Source organism: Pelophylax lessonae (genome assembly GCF_965119305.1).
Source record: "Pelophylax lessonae genome assembly, chromosome: 2".
Lineage (NCBI taxonomy): Eukaryota > Metazoa > Chordata > Amphibia > Anura > Ranidae > Pelophylax > Pelophylax lessonae.
Window position 1 is genome coordinate 667,808,955 of NC_138769.1, and position 22,015 is coordinate 667,830,969.

The window sequence follows — 22,015 nt, forward strand, 5'->3', positions numbered from 1 at the left end:
ACAACAAAAAAAAACAGAAAAATAAAACAATGTTCTTCTTCATCTCTGAAGGACGAGGCCCATATGGAGTAGGAGGGAGGTTGAGGTGGTGGTGGATGTGGCGGTGACATAGGCGTGCGCACAGGGTGTGCTGGGTGTGCCTGGGCACACCCTAATCACCTAGGGCACATAGCATTGCCAGTGAGGAGATGGGAAAGATCTCCCTGGGACCTGCTCTGCTCTATTTCTCCTTGCCTACAGGTACATGGCCCCGATACATTACTCTCCCTGCTGGCAAACACATGCATGTGTATTTCAACTTTGGGGTGCACACCTTAATGCAATAGGCTGCGCACACCTATGGGCGGTGTAGGTGGAAGCGGCGGTGGAGGAGGACCAGGGCCGGATTAACAGCATCATGGGCTTGGTGCTGAGGATTTTGAAGGGCCTTAAGGGCCGTGCCTTGCCATGCACCCAGAGGAGGAAGGGTGCAGCCATGCATGCCTAATTCAACATGGGATGCTGTCTCTGAAGCCCATAAACACATCCATGCATCGCCAACTGTCCCTCCTTGTCCGGCCTTCACGCTGTGTGGGGAGGTTCTGAGGGTGCTGCCTGGGGAAGCGAGCATAGAAGCCAGACTTCTGTGTTTACAAGTGACAGAAGAGCGGTAACAGTGAATATGGCCAACCCGGGGCCTATATAAAAGGTAGGGGCCTGGAGCTGCAGCTCCAATAGCCCCTACATTAATCTGGCCCTGAGGAGGAGGACGAGGTAGCCAACACTGCTTCTTTTCAAAAATTTTAAATGAGGGTACACCCCAAAAGAGTGAGAAAGAGCAAAAATGGAACAATGGGTGGGTAAGGTCGGTATCCATTGCTATTCTGCATAAGGTACGGAAAAGTCCCGTGGGATCCATGCCTGGTTCATTTTAATGAACGTGAGCTTGTCCACATTGTCTCTGGACAGGCGGCTGCGCTTGTCTGTTATAACGCCCCCAGCCGTGCTAAATACCCGTTCAGATAATACACTGGCTGCAGGGCACGCCAGCACCTCCAAGGCGTAAAGGGCAAGCTCAGGCCATGTGCCCAATTTGGAGACCCAGAAGTTGAAGGGGGCAGACCCGTCATTCACTACATGTAGGCGTGTGCACACATACTGCTCCACCATGTTGGTAAAATGCTGCCTCCTGCTAAGACGTTCCATCTGAGCTGCTGGTGCTGCTGTTTGTTGTGGCGTGCTGACAAAGCTTTTCCACATTTCGGCCATGCTAACCCTGCCTTCTGAGGTGCTGGCGGTGCCCTGGTTGCGTTGGCGACCTCCTCCTCCTCCTCCTCTGCCTTGTGCTTCCACTGTGGCCCCGCTGTCAGATGGGAATGCCAGCAGCATGGCGTCTACCAGCGTGCGCTTGTACTCGCGCATCTTGCGATCGCGCTCCAGTGAGTGAATTAAGGACGGTACGTTGTCCTTGTAACGGGGATCCAGCAGCGTGGCCACCCAGTAATCAGCACAAGTTAGAATGTGGGCAACTCGGCGGTCGTTGTGGAGACACTGCAGCATGTAATCGCTCATGTGTGCCAGGCTGCCCAGAGGCAACGAAAGGCTGTCCTCTGTGGGAGGTGTATCGTCCGTGTCCTCTGTATCCCCCCAGCCACGCACCAGTGATGGCCATGAGCTGGCCTGGGTGCCACCCTGCTGTGAACATGGTTCCATCTCCTCCTCCAGCTCCTCCTCCTCCTCATCCTCCTCATCCTCCAGAACTGTGCCCCTGCTGGACAATTGCGTCCCTGGCGTTTGCGTGTGCAGGAACCCACCCTCGGAGCCCCTTGCGAATGACTGCCCTGAAAGCCTTGGAAATGTTACCTCTTCATCCTCCTCCTCCTCCTCATCCTGTGCCACATCCTCTTCCATCATCGCCCGAATTGTTTTTTCAAGGAGGCATAGAAGTGGGATAGTTAAGCTGAGAACGGCGTCATTGCCACTGGCCATGTTGGTGGAGTACTCAAAACAGCGCAACAAGGCACACAGGTCTCGCATGGAGGCCCAGTTATTGGTGGTGAAGTGGTGCTGTTCCGCAGAGCGACTCACGCGTGCGTGCTGCAGCTGAAACTCCACTATGGCCTGCTGCTGCTCGCACAGTCTTTCCAGCATGTGCAAGGTGGAGTTCCACCTTGTGGGCACGTCACATATGAGGCGGTGAGCGGGAAGGCCGAAGTTACGCTGCAGCGCTGCCAGGCGAGCAGCAGCAGGGTGAGAACGCCGAAAGTGCGCACAAACGGCCCGCACTTTCTGCAGCAGCTCTGACATATCGGGGTAGTTTTTAAGGAACCTCTGCACCACCAAATTCAGCACATGCGCCAGGCAAGGGATGTGCGTCAAACCGGCTAGGCCCAGAGCTGCTATGAGATTTCGCCCGTTATCGCACACCACCAGGCCGGGCTTGAGGCTCGCTGGCAGCAACCACTCATTTGTCTGCTGTTCCATGCTCCTCCACAACTCCTGCGCGGTGTGTGGTTTGTCCCCCAAACAGGCAAGTTGTAAAACTGCCTGCTGTCGTTTACCCCTGGCCGTGCTGAAGTTGGTGGTGAAGGTGTTACGCTGTCCGGATGAGGAGGCGGTAGAGGATGAGGAAGCGGAGTAGGAGGAGTTAGGAACAGGAGGCAAACTGAAGCGCCCTGCAATCCTCGGTGGTGGAAGGACATGCGCCAAATTGCTATCCGCCTCAGGCCCATCCGCCACTGCATTTACCCAGTGTGCCGTTAGGGAGATATAACGCCCCTGACCGTGCTTACTGGTCCACGTATCCGTAGTTAGGTGGACCTTGGCACAGATGGCGTTGCGCAGTGCACACCTGATATTTTCCCCCACTTGGTTGTGCAGGGAAGGGATGGCTTGCCTGGAAAAGTAGTGGCGGCTGGGCACGACGTACTGTGGGACAGCCACCGACATAAGGTTTTTAAAACTGTGCGTCTCCACCAGACGGAATGACAGCATTTCAAAGGCCAATAATTTTGAAATGCTGGCATTCAGGGCCAGGGATCGCGGGTGGGTAGGGGGGTACTTCCTCTTCCTCTCAAGTGTTTGGGAGATGGAAAGCTGAACGCTTCCACGGGACATTGTGGAGATGGTTGTTGGTGACCCAGGTGGTGGTGTTGCTGACAGATCGTCTGTTTGCGGGGTGGCAGGTGCCGGTATCACTACAGATGTGGCTGGAGCGGCCGAGACTGCAGCAGAAGAGGAAGCAGGATGAGCCAGAGACGTTTCTTGGTTTTGAAGGTGTGTACTCCACTGCAGCTCGTGCTTTGCACTTAGATGCCTGATCATGCAGGTTGTGCTCAGGTTGAGAAGGTTTATGCCTCGCTTCAAGCTCTGATTGCACAGGGTGCAAACCACTCGTGTCCTGTCATCAGCACATTTTCTAAAGAACTTCCACGCTAGAGAACTCCTTTGAGCTGACTTTGGTGCGCTCGTTCCCTTGCTGCGTTGGGCAGTAGCGGGCGTAGTGTCTAGGGCACGGCCGCTCCGCTTCTGCACCCTGCTCCCTCTTCTGCTGTGCTGGTGGCTCTGTGCGACCACCGCCTCTTCCTCCAAACTACTCAGGTCACCTGCATGACGTTCATTCCATGTGGGGTCGAGGACCTCATCGTCCTCCACATCATCTTCCACCCAGTCTTCACCCCTGCCCTCCTTGTCGGTCTCCACAATGCTGAACGCCGCAGCAGTTGGCACCTGCGTTTCGTCATCATCGGAGACGTGCTGCGATGATCCTTGCATGTACTCATCTTGAGAAATAAGTGGTTGGGCATCGCTGCACTCAATCTCTTCCACTTCTGGGGCAGGGCTAGGTGGATGGCCCTGGGAAACCCTGCTGACAGAGTCCTCAAAAAGAATAAGAGACTGCTGTATGGCTTGGGGCTCAGACTGCTGGCCTGATTTGCAAGGGGGTGAGGTGAAAGACGGTTGGACATTGGCTGCAGGTGCCAACTCTGACCTTTCTGCAGTAGACTGGGTGGGAGACAATGTGAAGGAACTGGAGGCACTGTCAGCAGCAAACCAATCTACTATCGCCTCAACTTGTTCTGGCCTCATCACTTCTAGGGGCGTTTGATGCCCTACCAAATACTGATGCAGGTTCTGTCGCCTACTCACACTTGAGGAAGGTGTTTCACTTGTGCGTGTAGCTGGCACAGATCGACCACGTCCTCTCCTTGCAACAGGAGCTCTACCAGCAGCACCACGACCCAGGCCACGGCCCTTATTTGACGGTCTCCTCATATTTCTGTAATTTAAGATCTTGCCCTAGAAAGGTTTTTATTGAATAGCGGAATAGGAAATATGATCCAAAAAAGTGTATGTATCTCGCACGTACAAAACCACACTAGGCCCCAATTACTATTGTTTCTACCCCTAAAAGGATGGATGAGGAGTAGGAGGAGTATGGAACAGACAGCACCCTCAAATCTTCAGAAGTATGAGATGAACCCCAAAAACTTGGAAAGGTGGATCTCACACGTACCGACACAGACTATCCCGCAATTCAATTGATCCTCAAAGGTTTTTATTGAATAGCGGAATAGGAAATATGATCAAAAAAAGTGTATGTATCTCGCACGTACACAACCACACTAGGCCCCAATTACTATTGTTTGTACCCCTAAAAGGATGGATGAGGAGTAGGAGGAGGAGTATGGAACAGGCAGCACCCTCAAATCTTCAGAAGTATGAGATGAACCCCAAAAACTTGGAAAGGTGGATCTCACACGTACCGACACAGACTATCCCGCAATTCAATTGATCCTCAAAGGTTTTTATTGAATAGCGGAATAGGAAATATGATCAAAAAAAGTGTATGTATCTCGCACGTACACAACCACACTAGGCCCCAATTACTATTGTTTGTACCCCTAAAAGGATGGTTGAGCAGTAGGAGCAGGAGTATGGAACAGGCAGCACCCTCAAATCTTCAGAAGTATGAGATGAACCCCAACAACTTGGAAAGGTGGATCTCACACGTACCGACACAGACTATCTCGCAATTGAATTGATCCCCAAAGGTTTTAATTGAATAGCGGAATAGAAAATATGATCAAAAAGAAAGTGTATGTATCTCGCACGTACACCACCACACTAGGCCCCAACTACTATTGTTTGTACCCCTAAAAGGATGGTTGAGCAGTAGGAGGAGGAGTATGGAACAGGCAGCACCCTCAAATCTTCAGAAGTATGAGATGAACCCCAAAAACTTGGAAAGGTGGATCTCTCTCACACGTACCAACACAGACTATCCCCCAATTTAACTGATCCCCAAAGGTTTTTGATTAAATAGCGGAATAGAAAATATGATCCAAAAAAAGTGTATGTATATCACACGTACACAACCACACTAGGCCCCAATTACTATTGTTTGTACCCCTAAAAGGCTAGATGAGGAGTAGGGGGGGTATGGAACAGGCAGCACCCTCAAACCTTCAGAAGTATGAGATGAACCCCAACAACTTGGAAAGGTGGATCTCTCTCACACGTACCAACACAGACTATCCCCCAATTTAACTGATCCCCAAAGGTTTTTGATTAAATAGCGGAATAGAAAATATGATCCAAAAAAAGTGTATGTATATCACACGTACACAACCACACTGGGCCCCAATTACTATTGTTTGTACCCCTAAAAGGCTAGATGAGGAGTAGGGGGGGTATGGAACAGGCAGCACCCTCAAACCTTCAGAAGTATGAGATGAACCCCAACAACTTGGAAAGGTGGATCTCTCTCACACGTACCAACACAGACTATCCCCCAATTTAACTGATCCCCAAAGGTTTTTGATTAAATAGCGGAATAGAAAATATGATCCAAAAAAAGTGTATGTATATCACACGTACACAACCACACTAGGCCCCAATTACTATTGTTTGTACCCCTAAAAGGCTAGGAGTAGGGGGAGTATGGAACAGGCAGCACCCTCAAACCTTCAGAAGTATGAGATGAACCCCAACAACTTGGAAAGGTGGATCTCTCTCACACGTACCAACACAGACTATCCCCCAATTTAACTGATCCCCAAAGGTTTTTGATTAAATAGCGGAATAGAAAATATGATCCAAAAAAAGTGTATGTATATCACACGTACACAACCACACTAGGCCCCAATTACTATTGTTTGTACCCCTAAAAGGCTAGATGAGGAGTAGGGGGAGTATGGAACAGGCAGCACCCTCAAACCTTCAGAAGTATGAGATGAACCCCAACAACTTGGAAAGGTGGATCTCTCTCACACGTACCAACACAGACTATCCCCCAATTTAACTGATCCCCAAAGGTTTTTGATTAAATAGCGGAATAGAAAATATGATCCAAAAAAAGTGTATGTATATCACACGTACACAACCACACTGGGCCCCAATTACTATTGTTTGTACCCCTAAAAGGCTAGATGAGGAGTAGGGGGAGTATGGAACAGGCAGCACCCTCAAACCTTCAGAAGTATGAGATGAACCCCAACAACTTGGAAAGGTGGATCTCTCTCACACGTACCAACACAGACTATCCCCCAATTTAACTGATCCCCAAAGGTTTTTGATTAAATAGCGGAATAGAAAATATGATCCAAAAAAAGTGTATGTATATCACACGTACACAACCACACTGGGCCCCAATTACTATTGTTTGTACCCCTAAAAGGCTAGATGAGGAGTAGGGGGAGTATGGAACAGGCAGCACCCTCAAACCTTCAGAAGTATGAGATGAACCCCAACAACTTGGAAAGGTGGATCTCTCTCACACGTACCAACACAGACTATCCCCCAATTTAACTGATCCCCAAAGGTTTTTGATTAAATAGCGGAATAGAAAATATGATCCAAAAAAAGTGTATGTATATCACACGTACACAACCACACTAGGCCCCAATTACTATTGTTTGTACCCCTAAAAGGCTAGGAGTAGGGGGAGTATGGAACAGGCAGCACCCTCAAACCTTCAGAAGTATGAGATGAACCCCAACAACTTGGAAAGGTGGATCTCTCTCACACGTACCAACACAGACTATCCCCCAATTTAACTGATCCCCAAAGGTTTTTGATTAAATAGCGGAATAGAAAATATGATCCAAAAAAAGTGTATGTATATCACACGTACACAACCACACTAGGCCCCAATTACTATTGTTTGTACCCCTAAAAGGCTAGGAGTAGGGGGAGTATGGAACAGGCAGCACCCTCAAACCTTCAGAAGTATGAGATGAACCCCAACAACTTGGAAAGGTGGATCTCTCTCACACGTACCAACACAGACTATCCCCCAATTTAACTGATCCCCAAAGGTTTTTGATTAAATAGCGGAATAGAAAATATGATCCAAAAAAAGTGTATGTATATCACACGTACACAACCACACTAGGCCCCAATTACTATTGTTTGTACCCCTAAAAGGCTAGATGAGGAGTAGGGGGAGTATGGAACAGGCAGCACCCTCAAACCTTCAGAAGTATGAGATGAACCCCAACAACTTGGAAAGGTGGATCTCTCTCACACGTACCAACACAGACTATCCCCCAATTTAACTGATCCCCAAAGGTTTTTGATTAAATAGCGGAATAGAAAATATGATCCAAAAAAAGTGTATGTATATCACACGTACACAACCACACTAGGCCCCAATTACTATTGTTTGTACCCCTAAAAGGCTAGATGAGGAGTAGGGGGAGTATGGAACAGGCAGCACCCTCAAACCTTCAGAAGTATGAGATGAACCCCAACAACTTGGAAAGGTGGATCTCTCTCACACGTACCAACACAGACTATCCCCCAATTTAACTGATCCCCAAAGGTTTTTGATTAAATAGCGGAATAGAAAATATGATCCAAAAAAAGTGTATGTATATCACACGTACACAACCACACTGGGCCCCAATTACTATTGTTTGTACCCCTAAAAGGCTAGATGAGGAGTAGGGGGAGTATGGAACAGGCAGCACCCTCAAACCTTCAGAAGTATGAGATGAACCCCAACAACTTGGAAAGGTGGATCTCTCTCACACGTACCAACACAGACTATCCCCCAATTTAACTGATCCCCAAAGGTTTTTGATTAAATAGCGGAATAGAAAATATGATCCAAAAAAAGTGTATGTATATCACACGTACACAACCACACTAGGCCCCAATTACTATTGTTTGTACCCCTAAAAGGCTAGATGAGGAGTAGGGGGGGTATGGAACAGGCAGCACCCTCAAACCTTCAGAAGTATGAGATGAACCCCAACAACTTGGAAAGGTGGATCTCTCTCACACGTACCAACACAGACTATCCCCCAATTTAACTGATCCCCAAAGGTTTTTGATTAAATAGCGGAATAGAAAATATGATCCAAAAAAAGTGTATGTATATCACACGTACACAACCACACTAGGCCCCAATTACTATTGTTTGTACCCCTAAAAGGCTAGATGAGGAGTAGGGGGGGGTATGGAACAGGCAGCACCCTCAAACCTTCAGAAGTATGAGATGAACCCCAACAACTTGGAAAGGTGGATCTCTCTCACACGTACCAACACAGACTATCCCCCAATTTAACTGATCCCCAAAGGTTTTTGATTAAATAGCGGAATAGAAAATATGATCCAAAAAAAGTGTATGTATATCACACATACACAACCACACTAGGCCCCAATTACTATTGTTTGTACCCCTAAAAGGCTAGATGAGGAGTAGGGGGGGTATGGAACAGGCAGCACCCTCAAACCTTCAGAAGTATGAGATGAACCCCAACAACTTGGAAAGGTGGATCTCTCTCACACGTACCAACACAGACTATCCCCCAATTTAACTGATCCCCAAAGGTTTTTGATTAAATAGCGGAATAGAAAATATGATCCAAAAAAAGTGTATGTATATCACACGTACACAACCACACTAGGCCCCAATTACTATTGTTTGTACCCCTAAAAGGCTAGGAGTAGGGGGAGTATGGAACAGGCAGCACCCTCAAACCTTCAGAAGTATGAGATGAACCCCAACAACTTGGAAAGGTGGATCTCTCTCACACGTACCAACACAGACTATCCCCCAATTTAACTGATCCCCAAAGGTTTTTGATTAAATAGCGGAATAGAAAATATGATCCAAAAAAAGTGTATGTATATCACACGTACACAACCACACTAGGCCCCAATTACTATTGTTTGTACCCCTAAAAGGCTAGATGAGGAGTAGGGGGAGTATGGAACAGGCAGCACCCTCAAATCTTCAGAAGTATGAGATTGTGTTCACTGTACCCCACAAAGATTGAGTTCACTGCACCCCACAATGATTGTGTTCACTGCACCCCACAAAGATTGTGTTCACTGCACCTCACAAAGATTGTGTTCACTGTACCCCCCAAAGATTGTGTTCACTGCACCCCACATAGATTCTGTTCACTGTACCCCACAAAGATTGTGTTCACTGCACCCTAAAAGGATGTTGTTCACTGCACCCCACAAAGATTGTGTTCACTGCACCCTAAAAGGATGTTGTTCACTGCACCCCAAAAAGATTGTGTTCACTGTACCCCCCCAAAGATTGTGTTCACTGCACCCCACAAAGATTGTGTTCACTGCACCCCAAAAAGATTGTGTTCACTGTACCCCCCAAAGATTGTGTTCACTGCACCCCAAAAAGATTGTGTTCACTGTACCCCCCAAAGATTGTGTTCACTGCACCCCACAAAGATTCTGTTCACTGTACCCCACAAAGATTGTGTTCACTGCACCCCAAAAAGATTGTGTTCACTGTACCCCCCCAAAGATTGTGTTCACTGCACCCCACAAAGATTCTGTTCACTGCACCCCACAAAGGATTTTGTTCACTGCACCCCAAAAAGATTGTGTTCACTGCACCCCAAAAAGGATTTTGATCACTGCACCCCAAAAAGGATGTTGTTCACTGCACCCCAAAAATGATTTTGTTCACTCCACCCCAAAAAGATTGTGTTCACTGCACCCCACAAAGATTGTGTTCACTGCACCCCAAAAAGATTGTGTTCACTGTACCCCCCAAAGATTGTGTTCACTGCACCCCACAAAGATTCTGTTCACTGTACCCCACAAAGATTGTGTTCACTGCACCCCAAAAAGATTGTGTTCACTGCACCCCAAAAAGGATGTTGTTCACTGCACCCCAAAAAGGATGTTGTTCACTCCACCCCAAAAAGATTGTGTTCACTGCACCCCACAAAGATTGTGTTCACTGCACCCCAAAAAGATTGTGTTCACTGCACCCCAAAAATGATTTTGTTCACTGCACCCCAAAAAGGATTTTGTTCACTGCACCCCAAAAAGGATGTTGTTCACTCCACCCCAAAAAGATTGTGTTCACTGCACCCCAAAAAGATTGTGTTCACTGCACCCCACAAAGGATTTTGTTCACTGCACCCCAAAAAGATTGTGTTCACTGCACCCCAAAAAGGATGTTGTTCACTGCACCCCAAAAAGGATTTTGTTCACTGCACCCCAAAAAGATTGTGTTCACTGCACCCCACAAAGGATTTTGTTCACTGCACCCCACAAAGATTGTGTTCACTGCACACCAAAAAGGATTGTGTTCACTGCACCCCAAAAAGATTTTGTTCACTGCACCCCAAAAAGATTGTGTTCACTGCAGCCCAAAAAGATTGTGTTCACTGCAGCCCAAAAAGATTGTGTTCACTGCAGCCCAAAAAGATTGTGTTCACTGCAGCCCAAAAAGATTGTGTTCACTGCAGCTCACACACAGAAAAATGGATGTGGATCACTGACACCTGCCTATCTCCAATCCCACACCACACAGCAATATCGATTGTAGTTTGTAGAACACAGTTTCCCTAAAATTCAGCAGACTCTGTCCCTAACAGGATTGAGAAGAGATCGTAGATCAGGATTGAGTGCAGATTCACCCCACCCCCCACACAGCAATATCGATTGTAGTTTGTAGAAGACACTGACCCTATAATTCAGCAGACTCTATCCCTAAAATGCCTACAACTCGCCCTGCCTAAACACTCCGACCTGTCCCTCAATTCTATCCGGACACAAATGGTTTTTTCCTGCCTATCTTTCCCTAATCAGCAGCCAGCACATTGATGTGTGCTCTGTCCCTTAGCTAAGCAGCAGAATGACGCTGCTGCGGCGGCTGCCTCGAACTTATAAAGACTTGGTCACATGCTTCAGACGGCCAATCACAGCTACTAAGACATTTGCAGGCATGGCTGGGATGGCTTAAGGCACACCAGTTAAACGATTGTTGATTGGCTGTTGAAAGCCCGCCATGAAAAGAGCGCCAAAGCATGCAAAACCCGGAAATAAAACGACCGAACACGGATTTTTACCCGAACATACAGTAAAGTGTCCGTGTCCGTGTTCGGGTAAAAAAAATCCAATTATTCAGTACGAACACGAATAATACAGTCCGTGTTCGCTCAACACTAGTCTCAAATCCACATAGTGTAGAGAAAGAAATCCCTCAGAGGGCCTCTTCAGCATCATGGGATGAGACCAATAGGTTCAACATTTTCGTTCAAATGTCTTCCTCCTCCGGCTCTTCACTCTCCTCACGTAATACAGGAGCATAAAGCATGTCACATCATCCCAAAATCGGGAAGGGGCCATTGCTCGTTTTGCTATAAATCACAGAAAAGACACAAGAACACACAGGTAAAACACTGTATGCACACTGAGTCATTCACTGGGACCACAAAGCAGCATTGGAAACCCAATGCATGCTGGGAAGAGCAAAGTGACATGGGAAATAATGAGTCATAAATAAAAAAGGATGAAAAACGGATATGAAACTGATGAAAAACGGATGGAAAATGTATGGCAAAATGTTAAAAAAAAGGATGTCAGCGGATGTAAAACGGACGTCGGCGGACGAAAAACGGATGTCGGCGGATGAAGACCGGACGTCGGCGGATGACAAACGGATGTCGGCGGATGAAAAAATGGGCGTCGGCGGATGTAAAACTGATGTAAAAATTGACATCCGTGTCCGTTTCGTAACAAAAAAAACGTGACTGAACTGACGGTAAAAATGGAAAGCCCGTGTGAAAGAGCCCTAACGCTGGTTAATGCTGGCTTGCTGCCTCCAAACTGAACTTGGACTGCTTTCTCACTTAAAGAAGTCCTTTCTTTAGCTCCCTAAGCATTCCTTGCTGAGGTAGCTACTTGTACTGCTGCTGCGCTGCTAAACACTTCAGGGCCCACACCGGCACCCTCTTTCTCTCTATTATCTTCAGGGCTTCAACACTGACACCCCCTTTCTCTAATCCTTCTCTTCAGGTTAGCTGGCTCCTGGATCCCTTTGACCTTCTGGAGTGGCCCCCCTCTCCTAGGCAGACCCCTGGGCAGTCCCAAGTACTCACAACACTGTTTTTCCTTGAAATTTCTGACCAGCAGCTCCACTCAGTCCACAGCACTCTGGATCCCTCTCTGCAGCCCAGCTCAACCTTCTTCCTCTAGGTCGACTGCCCCAGGACACTCTCACTTGCACTGACAGGAGGAGAGACAGCCGTCACCCTCCTCCTGGGACTCTGCTTCCCACCAAAGACACTGCGTCATGTGCTTCCCTCAGACTTATATCCTCTCCCAGGATGCTTTGCAGCAGATTCTGCCCTCTGAGATGGATACAATCCCTGGTGTACTATTGGCTAGGTTTCCTCCAAAGTCCAATGAGAGACTCCCCAGACCCAACAGACACTCTGAGAAACACATGATAGCCTAACAATTAATCTAGCTCCCCTGATATGCAGACAGGGCCACCCATATGCTTCTTCCTAGCACCTACCTAGGAGGGTGCTACATTACCCCTTTTTAGAAAGTAGACAGTCCAGGGTATTTAGTAAGAGGCATGGCGGATTTTTTAAAGTTGAAATTTTTTGTAATAATTTTTTGGAAAATGAAGAAATAAAGAAAAAAATGTTTTCACATTTTTTTTTTTTTTTTAACACACTGTCACTGTCATTGTACTGTGACTGGTGGCAGTATGGAAAAAAACAACCTATAATTATAATTTACATTTTTTTTTTTTTTTTTTTTTACAATTTATGTTTTTTTTTTAATTACATTTTGTTAACGATTTTTTTTTTTAACACACTGTGACCACAGCAATATAATGTTATCATAATAATAGGCAGTGAATAGGGGAAGTGATCAGGATTTTTTTTTTTTTAACATTATGTTTGCTTATAGCAGTGCATTAAATTGCTATAAGCAAGCATTTTACTGATGAAACAGTTTCATTTAGTCTGTTTTGTTGAGGCCAAAGTTAATCACATGGTCCAGATGGGCGGTGATTGGCCCTGTCTGTACCATGTGATCGAATTGACCAATCACAGCTAGCAACACAATGCACACACTGGGTGGCTTGAAAGGAAGCCATCCATTGTGTACAACTGTCATGTGACCTGCTGTGATTCTTCACATCGGCCGTGTCCCGTGACATCGCTCAGTTGCGCGTTCCCGCGATCGCCACTTTCTGACAGGACGTCATATGACATCCAGTCAGGATAACAAAACCACCGCCCGGCTGTCAATCTGCTATTGACCGGGTGGGAACTGGTTAAAGTGTTCAATGAACTTTACATGTTCGTTTTAGTTATTCATATTTTTGTTTATTTTTATATTTTATTCTATTTTATTTAGTTATATCTTATTCTATATTTTAATTTTATGATATATTTTATATTTCCTTTTTACAATACATTTTACATAGGTTCACCCATGAAATATTGTACTTTTTAGTTACTATTTTTTTTTTACTTATTTAATATTTATATATATATACTGTATATCAGTGGCAGCTGGTGCTCCATGGGCCAGGGGGGGGGGGGCGGCAGACAGACCGCACCATACACCCCCCCCTGGACCACACCAGGCCGCACACCCCCAGACCACAGTATGACAGTACAGTACAGGACTCACAGCATGACAGTACAGTACAAGACCAGGACACCCCCCCCCCCACCGCCCCCCCCCACCGCTCACTCACCCATCTGCAGCAGCAAGCGACAGTGACAGCGACAGCGGCTTCTTCTTCCCCGTCTTCTGCGTCTCCTCCCTCCTCCTTCATGCCCAATGGCATGGCTTCTCCTTTCTGCCAATCAGGAAACAGGTCTCAGAACCCGCTTCCTGATTGGCCAGGAGGAGGATCCGTGTGACAATAGCGAATTTTCATTTGACAACACTGAAGAAATTACACTTTGCTACAATGTAAAGTAGTGAGTGTACAGCTTGTATAACAGTGTAAATTTGCAGTCCCCTTAAAATAACTCAACACACAGCCATTAATGTCTAAGCCGCTGGCAACAAAAGTGAGTACACCCCTAAGAGAAAATGTCCAAATTTGGTCCAATCAGCCATTTTCCCTCCCCGGTGTCTTGTGACATGTTAGTGTTACAAGGTCTCAGGTGTGAATGGGGAGCAGGTGTGTTAAATTTGGTGTTATCGCTCTCACTCTCTGGTACTGGTCACTGGAAGTTCCACATGGCACCTCATGGCAAAAAACTCTCTGAGGATCTGAAAAAAAGAATTGTTGCTCTACATAAAGATGGCCTAGGCTATAAGAAGATTACCAAGACCCTGAAACTGATCTACAGCATGGTGCCCAAGACCATACAGCAGTTTAACAGGACAGGCTCCACTCACAACAGGCCTCGCCATGGTCAACCAAAGAAGTTGAGTGCACATGCTCAGCGTCATATAAAGAGGTTGTCTTTGGGAAATAGACATATGAGTGCTGCCAGCATTGCTGCAGAGGTTGAAGGGGTGGGGGGGTCAGCCTGTCAGGGCTCAGAGCATACGCCGCACACTGCATAAAATTGGTGTGCATGGCTATAGTCCCAGAAGGAAGCCTCTTCTAAAGATGATGCACAAGAAAGCCCACAAACAGTTTGCTGAAGACAAGCAGACCAAGGACATGGATCACTGGAACCATGTCCTGTGGTCTGATGAGACCAAGATAAACTTATTTGGCTCAGATGGTGTCAAGCATGTGTGGCGGTAACCAGGTGAGGCGTACAAAGACAAGTGTGTCTTGCCTACAGTCAAGCATGGTGGTGGGGGTGTCATGGTCTGGGGCTGCATGATTGCTGCCGGCACTGGGGAGCTACAGTTCATTGAGCGAACCATGAATGCCAACTTATACTGTGACATACTGAAGCAGAACATGATTCCCTCCCTTCAGACACTGGGCCGCAGAGCAGTATTCTGACATGATAATGACCCAAAACACACCTCCAAGAAGACCACTGCCTTGCTAAAGAAGCTGAGGGTAAAGGTGATGGACTGGTCAAGCATGTCTCTATACTTAAACCCTATTGAGCATCTGTAGGGCATCCTCAAATGGAAGGTGGAAGAGCGCAAGGTCTTTAACATCCACTAGCTTCATGATGTCGTCATGGAGGAGTGGAAGAGGACTCCAGTGGCAACCTGTGAAGCTCTGGTGAACTCCATACCCAAGAGGGTTAAGGCAGTGCTGGAAAATAATGGTGGCCACACAAAATATTGACACTTTGGGCCCAATTTGGACATTATAACTTAGGAGTGTACTCACTTTTGTTGCCAACGGTTTAGACATTAATGCCTGTTTGTTGAATTAGTTTGAGGGGACAGCAAATATACACTGTTATACAAGCTGTACACTCACTACTTTACATTGTAGCAAAGTGTCATTTCTTCAGTGTTGTCACCTGAAACAATATAATAAAATATTTACAAAAATGTGAGGGTGTACTTATATTGTACAAATATTATATATATATTTATATATATATATATATATATATATATATATATATATATATACAGTATATATTACAGACATGTCATTTTTGTGTCATATAGTATAATATATCATAGTATATATCACATGCATTAGGTTAGTGTTACTGGTATAATCTATGGATATATTTCATCGGAGTGACACGGATGCTTCTTAGACTTGTGACATTACTACCTACCAAATGCAAAAATGTCGTTGGATCTGATTTCTCTTGGCATATCAATATAAATCAATGGACACTTTAGAGATGTTTATTTACTCCCATTTGCAGTAAAAAGACAGATATTGCTTGCTGAAAAAAATGGTATTCACTTCATGAGAGCAGTGAGGTAATCGTTATGCCTTTGAAGTGGGTAATCGGAGAGAGAGGTGTTAAATTGTTCTTAAAATCACTATTTTTGTATAAAAGATGAAAAGGATGCAAGCTAACCTCCTGTGCCGAACATAAAACACAAGTTGCTTCCTTTGTGCCAATAAAATATCTATTGACAATGTCAGTTATATACAATGTAGGTAATGTTTTTTGGCCATGAAAGCCTATATATATATATATATATATATATATAAACCAAAAAGTCCAATCTGCAGCACCTTGTATTTTTATTAGAAGATTAAAAAACTCATCAGTGAGTTTTTCGCCGGAAGGATCTTTTCCTTAGCTTGGAAAAAATGTACTCTAAGCAATACGTCTCTGGGAATGTCTTGCGGGAGGAAGGATAGCTTAGGAATACAGTGTATTCTGTCGATTGTTAGATCCGCGTTGGTGAGTTCAGGCACCACCTTGTGGAATAGGTCTCTGACAAAAGAGGGGAGTTGGTTAGGCAGCATGGATTCTGGTATACCCCAGATTTTGAGGTTATTACGGTACGCCTCGACCGATCTTCAAGGTCAGCTAATTTGGCTTGAATGCGGCGTATATCATCCTGTTGTGAAGTATGAGAGTCCACCTACACATTGTAGGAGGCTGTGAATTCTCCCAATTTATTCTCCACAGTATGTACTCTATCTCCAATGCCAGGGAGTTCTTTCTGGCAGTAGGCAATAGATGCGGCTATGCTAGCTTGCATGGAAGTATGCATTATAGAGAACATGTCTTTTAGTGTCGTATTGGACACTGGTTGGCCTGTGGTAGTGATCGAGGCAAAGGGGTCAGGCGGGGGAACATAGGCCCAAGTGGTAGTCCCTGGGTTGCTGTGGCTGCTCACCTCCATATCCGGCTGATCGGCAGAAGCGTGGCTCTCCTCCCATCTGGGCCTTGACTTGGCGGGGCTCTGGGTGGATGGGGTCGCCGGAGAGGAGTCACCCAAACGTGCAGAGCGCATCAGGGGCGGTGGTTCCGACTGACTGAGCGCTGAGATAGAAGCTGTGACGTCAGTCTGTGCGACCGCCGCTAGAGGGCGGACACGTTGCGGCAAGGGATGGGCTTCGGTGCCATGTTGGTGGAGACCAGCGGCGGCTGGCCCAAAGAAATCCGACATCTTACAGACTGCTGGGGCTTCGGTCTTCCTCCTGGTCATATCGGGTGTGTTCCCAAGGAGCTCCCACGTCCAGATCTGGGTGTCACAGGCACGATCAGTCGGTGTGGTCGGCTGTGGAGATTGGTTTCACCAGGTGAGCCCGGAGCTCCTAAGCTATGCGGCCATCTTGCTTGGCGGTCGCCACGCCCCCCCCCCCCCCCCCCATCAGTGAGTTTTTTACTTGCTTAATAAATATACAAAGTGTGCAGATTGAAATTTTTTGTTTTTCTATATACCAGAGTTTGGGTGATCTCCACTGCCTGCTCTGCTATTTAAAGTGGAGTTCTGGCCACAAAAACATTTTTTACATAAAAATACCCCCCTAATCCTAAGCTATAGCCAATTACACTAACACTAACCCCACATTACAGTACAGTACAGTAATTAAATAAAGATGAATTCTTACCATTAAAATTGATTGCAGAGCGCGGCCATCTCCGGTGTGGGCATCTGAAGCCGCTGTGTCTCTCTTCCTGGTTCCTGGCTACCCAGAATGCCGATCGCAATCTCACGCATGCGCTGTAGATTGCGATCGGCAATCAGAGTAGCGGCTGGCCATTCCCATTGCATCCTGGGATTGATGACGCTCATCTCCAAGGACGCAATGCAAAGGAGCCGCGGCCGCATAAGGAGGAAGAGGAAGTTAATTAAGTTAATTTTCATTATAAACAAGGTAAGCGAAACAAAAAAAAAATATTAATTATCCAATTCTTTTTTAGGATTTTTTACTGTAACTGATGATGTAAAGTTCATTTTTAGGATGGAACTCCACTTTAAGGATCGAGTTACAGACCTAACCTGTCCGTGTCTGTGTATACATATACAGTATATATGGTATTGGATGCAGTTAAAGATGTTACATAGTTACATAGTTACATAGTTTGTGAGGTCGAAAAAAGACACCAGTCCATCCAGTTCAACCTATGATGTGTGTGTGTGTTTGCTGTTATCCGTGCATTGTATACCCCTGTATGTTGCGGTCTTTAGGGTGCCCATCTAAAAGTTTTTTTAAACTATCTATGCTCCCTGCTGATACGACTGCTTGATGTGAAGTACCCCTGGACAATCACAAGCCAGTCATGTGAGCTGTCAAACTAAGTCTCTAATATTCCCATGAAGTCAAAATCCTCCTCATGTATCAGCAGTTCCAGTTCTTTCTTTTTATGAACCAAACTTCTAACATTTGTTTATATACCTTTTTATTTTGTAGAAGCGCATATTTTTCCTTGTTTGTTTCAAGGCTGCAAAAGGATTCTGACAGCCTACGTGCATTGTTTTTAGGTACTCTAGTTACAATACGAACTTTGCCCACATCAGCACCCTCTGACCCACTGCTCCCTTGCTGGTATTGCTTCCCATGATTTCCCTGATCTCCTTCCCCTCTCTCCTCAGGGGATCCAAGTAGCATCCACCCGGGTGCTATATCATTAGGGATCAGCACTTGCTAACAGAGAGAAATAACCGGAAGGGATTGCCCTCTGACCACCCATTGTATTTGGGAAATCTGGTGCTACATAGACTATGTGGTATATATTATTTTCAAGTGTCATCGGCTCTTGACAGACACCCCGGATTTTGGAAATTCAGAGAGACATGTGCGGTGTGTGTGCTCTCTGCCCCTCTCTTGATTAGAGTTGGTGCACCCAGGACCCCCCTCCTATGTTATTTCCATCTTATGGTTCCGGGTACTCCATATTTATCTCTTCCCCCTTGGGATTCGGTATTAACAGGATTCCCTGAAGAAGCCACAAGCAAAACGCGTAGCGATTCTGTGATTCTTTGGGATACCCGTGGGACCCAGATACCCTCAACACTAATCACATGACATATGTATATAATACGGGTATTTCTATAGGCCTCCCCTGTGTATTTTGGGAGAGAGCCTTTTTCACAATGGGGAGACATTCTATATTTTTGTACTGATTTTATATATCTTTTTAATGATGTCTAAATAAAATTAAATTTTTATTATATGAATACTTGAGTTCTTCCATGGGGTTATGAGTGGCTACCTTTAAAGTCCCATTCTTTTCTTTCTGCCAATATCATATGGGGATGTGGAGCCACTACAAATTGAGTCCTGTCTCATACTTTCGCTACTGAGTAAGAAGATGGGGCGTAGATTGTGAAGATTGGTGGGGTCCAGTGAGGGCTTTTTAAGGATGGGAGTGACTAGCGCATGTTTTGGAGAGTTGGGGAAGATGCCATGAGAGAGAGAGGTTGAAGATGTGAGCTAGGGAGCGTAGAAAAGAGTCAGAGTGTGAGCATAGCATTTGCGAGGTAGCAGGATCCAGGGGGCAGGTGGTTAGATGGGTGTTAGAATAAAGTCCAGCAACCTACTTAATACTACCAGGGTTGAACGAGGGAAGTAATGATTGTACCTGTGGACATGGGATGTTAAGTGGGGGAGGTTTCTAGGATGGGGCATGACAGGGGTGAGATTTAGTCATATAGATGGTCAGTAGCAGAATAGAGAAGAGAAGGGTTTAGGTGGCGAAGGTTTCTATGGGGAACTGTTAGGCGGTTGAAGGGAGTGGAGATGGAAGGCAGGGAGAGCGAAACTAATTAGGTGATGGTCAGAGAGTGGGAGAGGATTGTTGGAGAGGTTGCACTGAGTACATAGATAGGAGAAAACAAAGTCAAGGGTGTTGCCATTGGACTGTGTAGGAGCCTGTATCCATTGCTTTGGGTAAAGAGATAAGATTAGACGGAGAAGTTTAGAAGCAGTAGTAGTGTTGGCATTAACAGGAATGTTGAAGTCGCCGAGATTGTGGGGATTTCAGAAGAGAGAAAGAAGGGTAGCCAGGCAGAGAAGTCATAAAGGAAGGTTGATACCGGTCCAGGGGGCTGGTAAATGACAGCAATTCTTAGAGAAACTGGAGACAATAGACGAATACAATGCGCCTCAAAAGAGGAGAATGTCAGAGAGGGAGGTGGGTGAAGTAACTGATAGGTGCTGCATGGGGCTAGAAGGATTCCCACTCCGCCTCCCTTCCCCTTGGTCTGGGGGAGTGAGTCCAGAGAAGGCCACCATGGGAGAGGAAAGCAGGAGAAGTACTATCGGAATCATGAAGCCAGGTTTTAGTAATGGGGAGTAGGTTAAAGGAATTTGTGATGAACAGGTTGTGGAGGGAGGTGAGTTTGTTACGGACACAGCAGGCATTCCAGAGGCCACAGGAGAAGGGGAGGCTGGTTTTGGGAAGAAGAGGAATGGAGACTAAGCTGTGTGGGTTGAGGCTTCTGCCAGAGAGTGTAGGGCGATGGGAGCATTAGGCAAAGCCAAATGGATGCCCAGGGTCTGGGAATGTGTCGCCAGAGATAAGGAGAAAGATGAGGGTGAGGGAGGTAATGTGGGAATGGGATTTATATGAAGGGACATGCACCAGAGTCCTGGAGGTTTTCTTAGTATATGGATGTAAAATTTGCAATAGTTGGTAAGAGCAGTAATAGGGAGAGGACAGAAGGCAGGGTGATGTATATAAGCTGTGGGGTGGATCAGAGTTTGAGATGAGAGGACACAACTGCCAGCAGGAGTGGTAGAGAGTGCATATTACAGAGTGGAAAAAGAGCTGAATAGAGAGACAGGGTCACCTTCAGCCTGTTTGGTGATTGTTGGTGTAGTTCTCTCTGTATGCTCGCTTCATGCAATCGCTGAAATGCAGAGCTTGAAGTGCATATCACTTGTAGAAAGAATCACTTTGAGAGAGAAGCCTTAAGGAAAGATGCCCTGCCACGTGCTCCCCCAACAACATGCTGACCCCTTTAGGGTGCACTAAATTTATACTGGTATAAGGGTGGGGGTGGAAATTCGTTAATTAATCATGAGTGAATATAAGGATGGCTAAGAATCAAAGTGGACCTTTCACTTCTAAAGTCAGACTAGCAAGAGGCAAGAAACGCTATAAAGATAGGATCAGCACATAAAACTTGGTAAGACACTGAGTGCCGGTTCACACTTGTGCGATTTTACTGCGAATGCGATGCGTTATGAAAAGTCTAGATTCGCATGTATTCCCAAAATACATTGTATTTGCGACGGTCGTTCACATTTATGCGTTGCGATTCAGATGCGAATATAATGCGATGATGAAAAGGGTCTTGTACGAGTTTACAGCGTTGCGTTGCGAATTTAGTCTCCATAGACATCAATGTAAATCGGTCTGGACTCGCATTATCAGTTCAGATATGTGCGAATTCTTATGTGCGAATTCTTATTTTTTTGTTTTATTTTTCCCCTCAGCTTCACCCCTCCTGAGCTTAATTAACATAATCAACGCAATCAAATTTTCATTACAATCGCGCTGGTACTATTGAAAAACACAAGGTAAACTCGCACTGCAAATTCGCATAGCAATCGCATCCGTTCGCAATCGCACAAGTGTGAACCGGCACTGAAGAACAACAAAAACATCATGGTAATGCTCACAGGGCAACAGATGGAAAAGGCCACGTACCAAAAAGCACAGAAACATAGAGAGAGTAAACAGGTTCCAGTTGCAGTTAAAGGTGGATGTAGTTCAGCTAATACATACCAAAAAGAACAGATACATATAGAGTAAATAGGTTCCAGTTGCAATTAAAGGTGGATGTAGTTCAGCTAACACATACCAAAAAGCACAGATTCAATAACGATAATATAGCTCCTAAGTCCCTGAAATTGAAGTTCATATGCGTGTAAATGCAGGCATCCCACTTTTGACAATATAGTGTATATATATGTAGACAATAT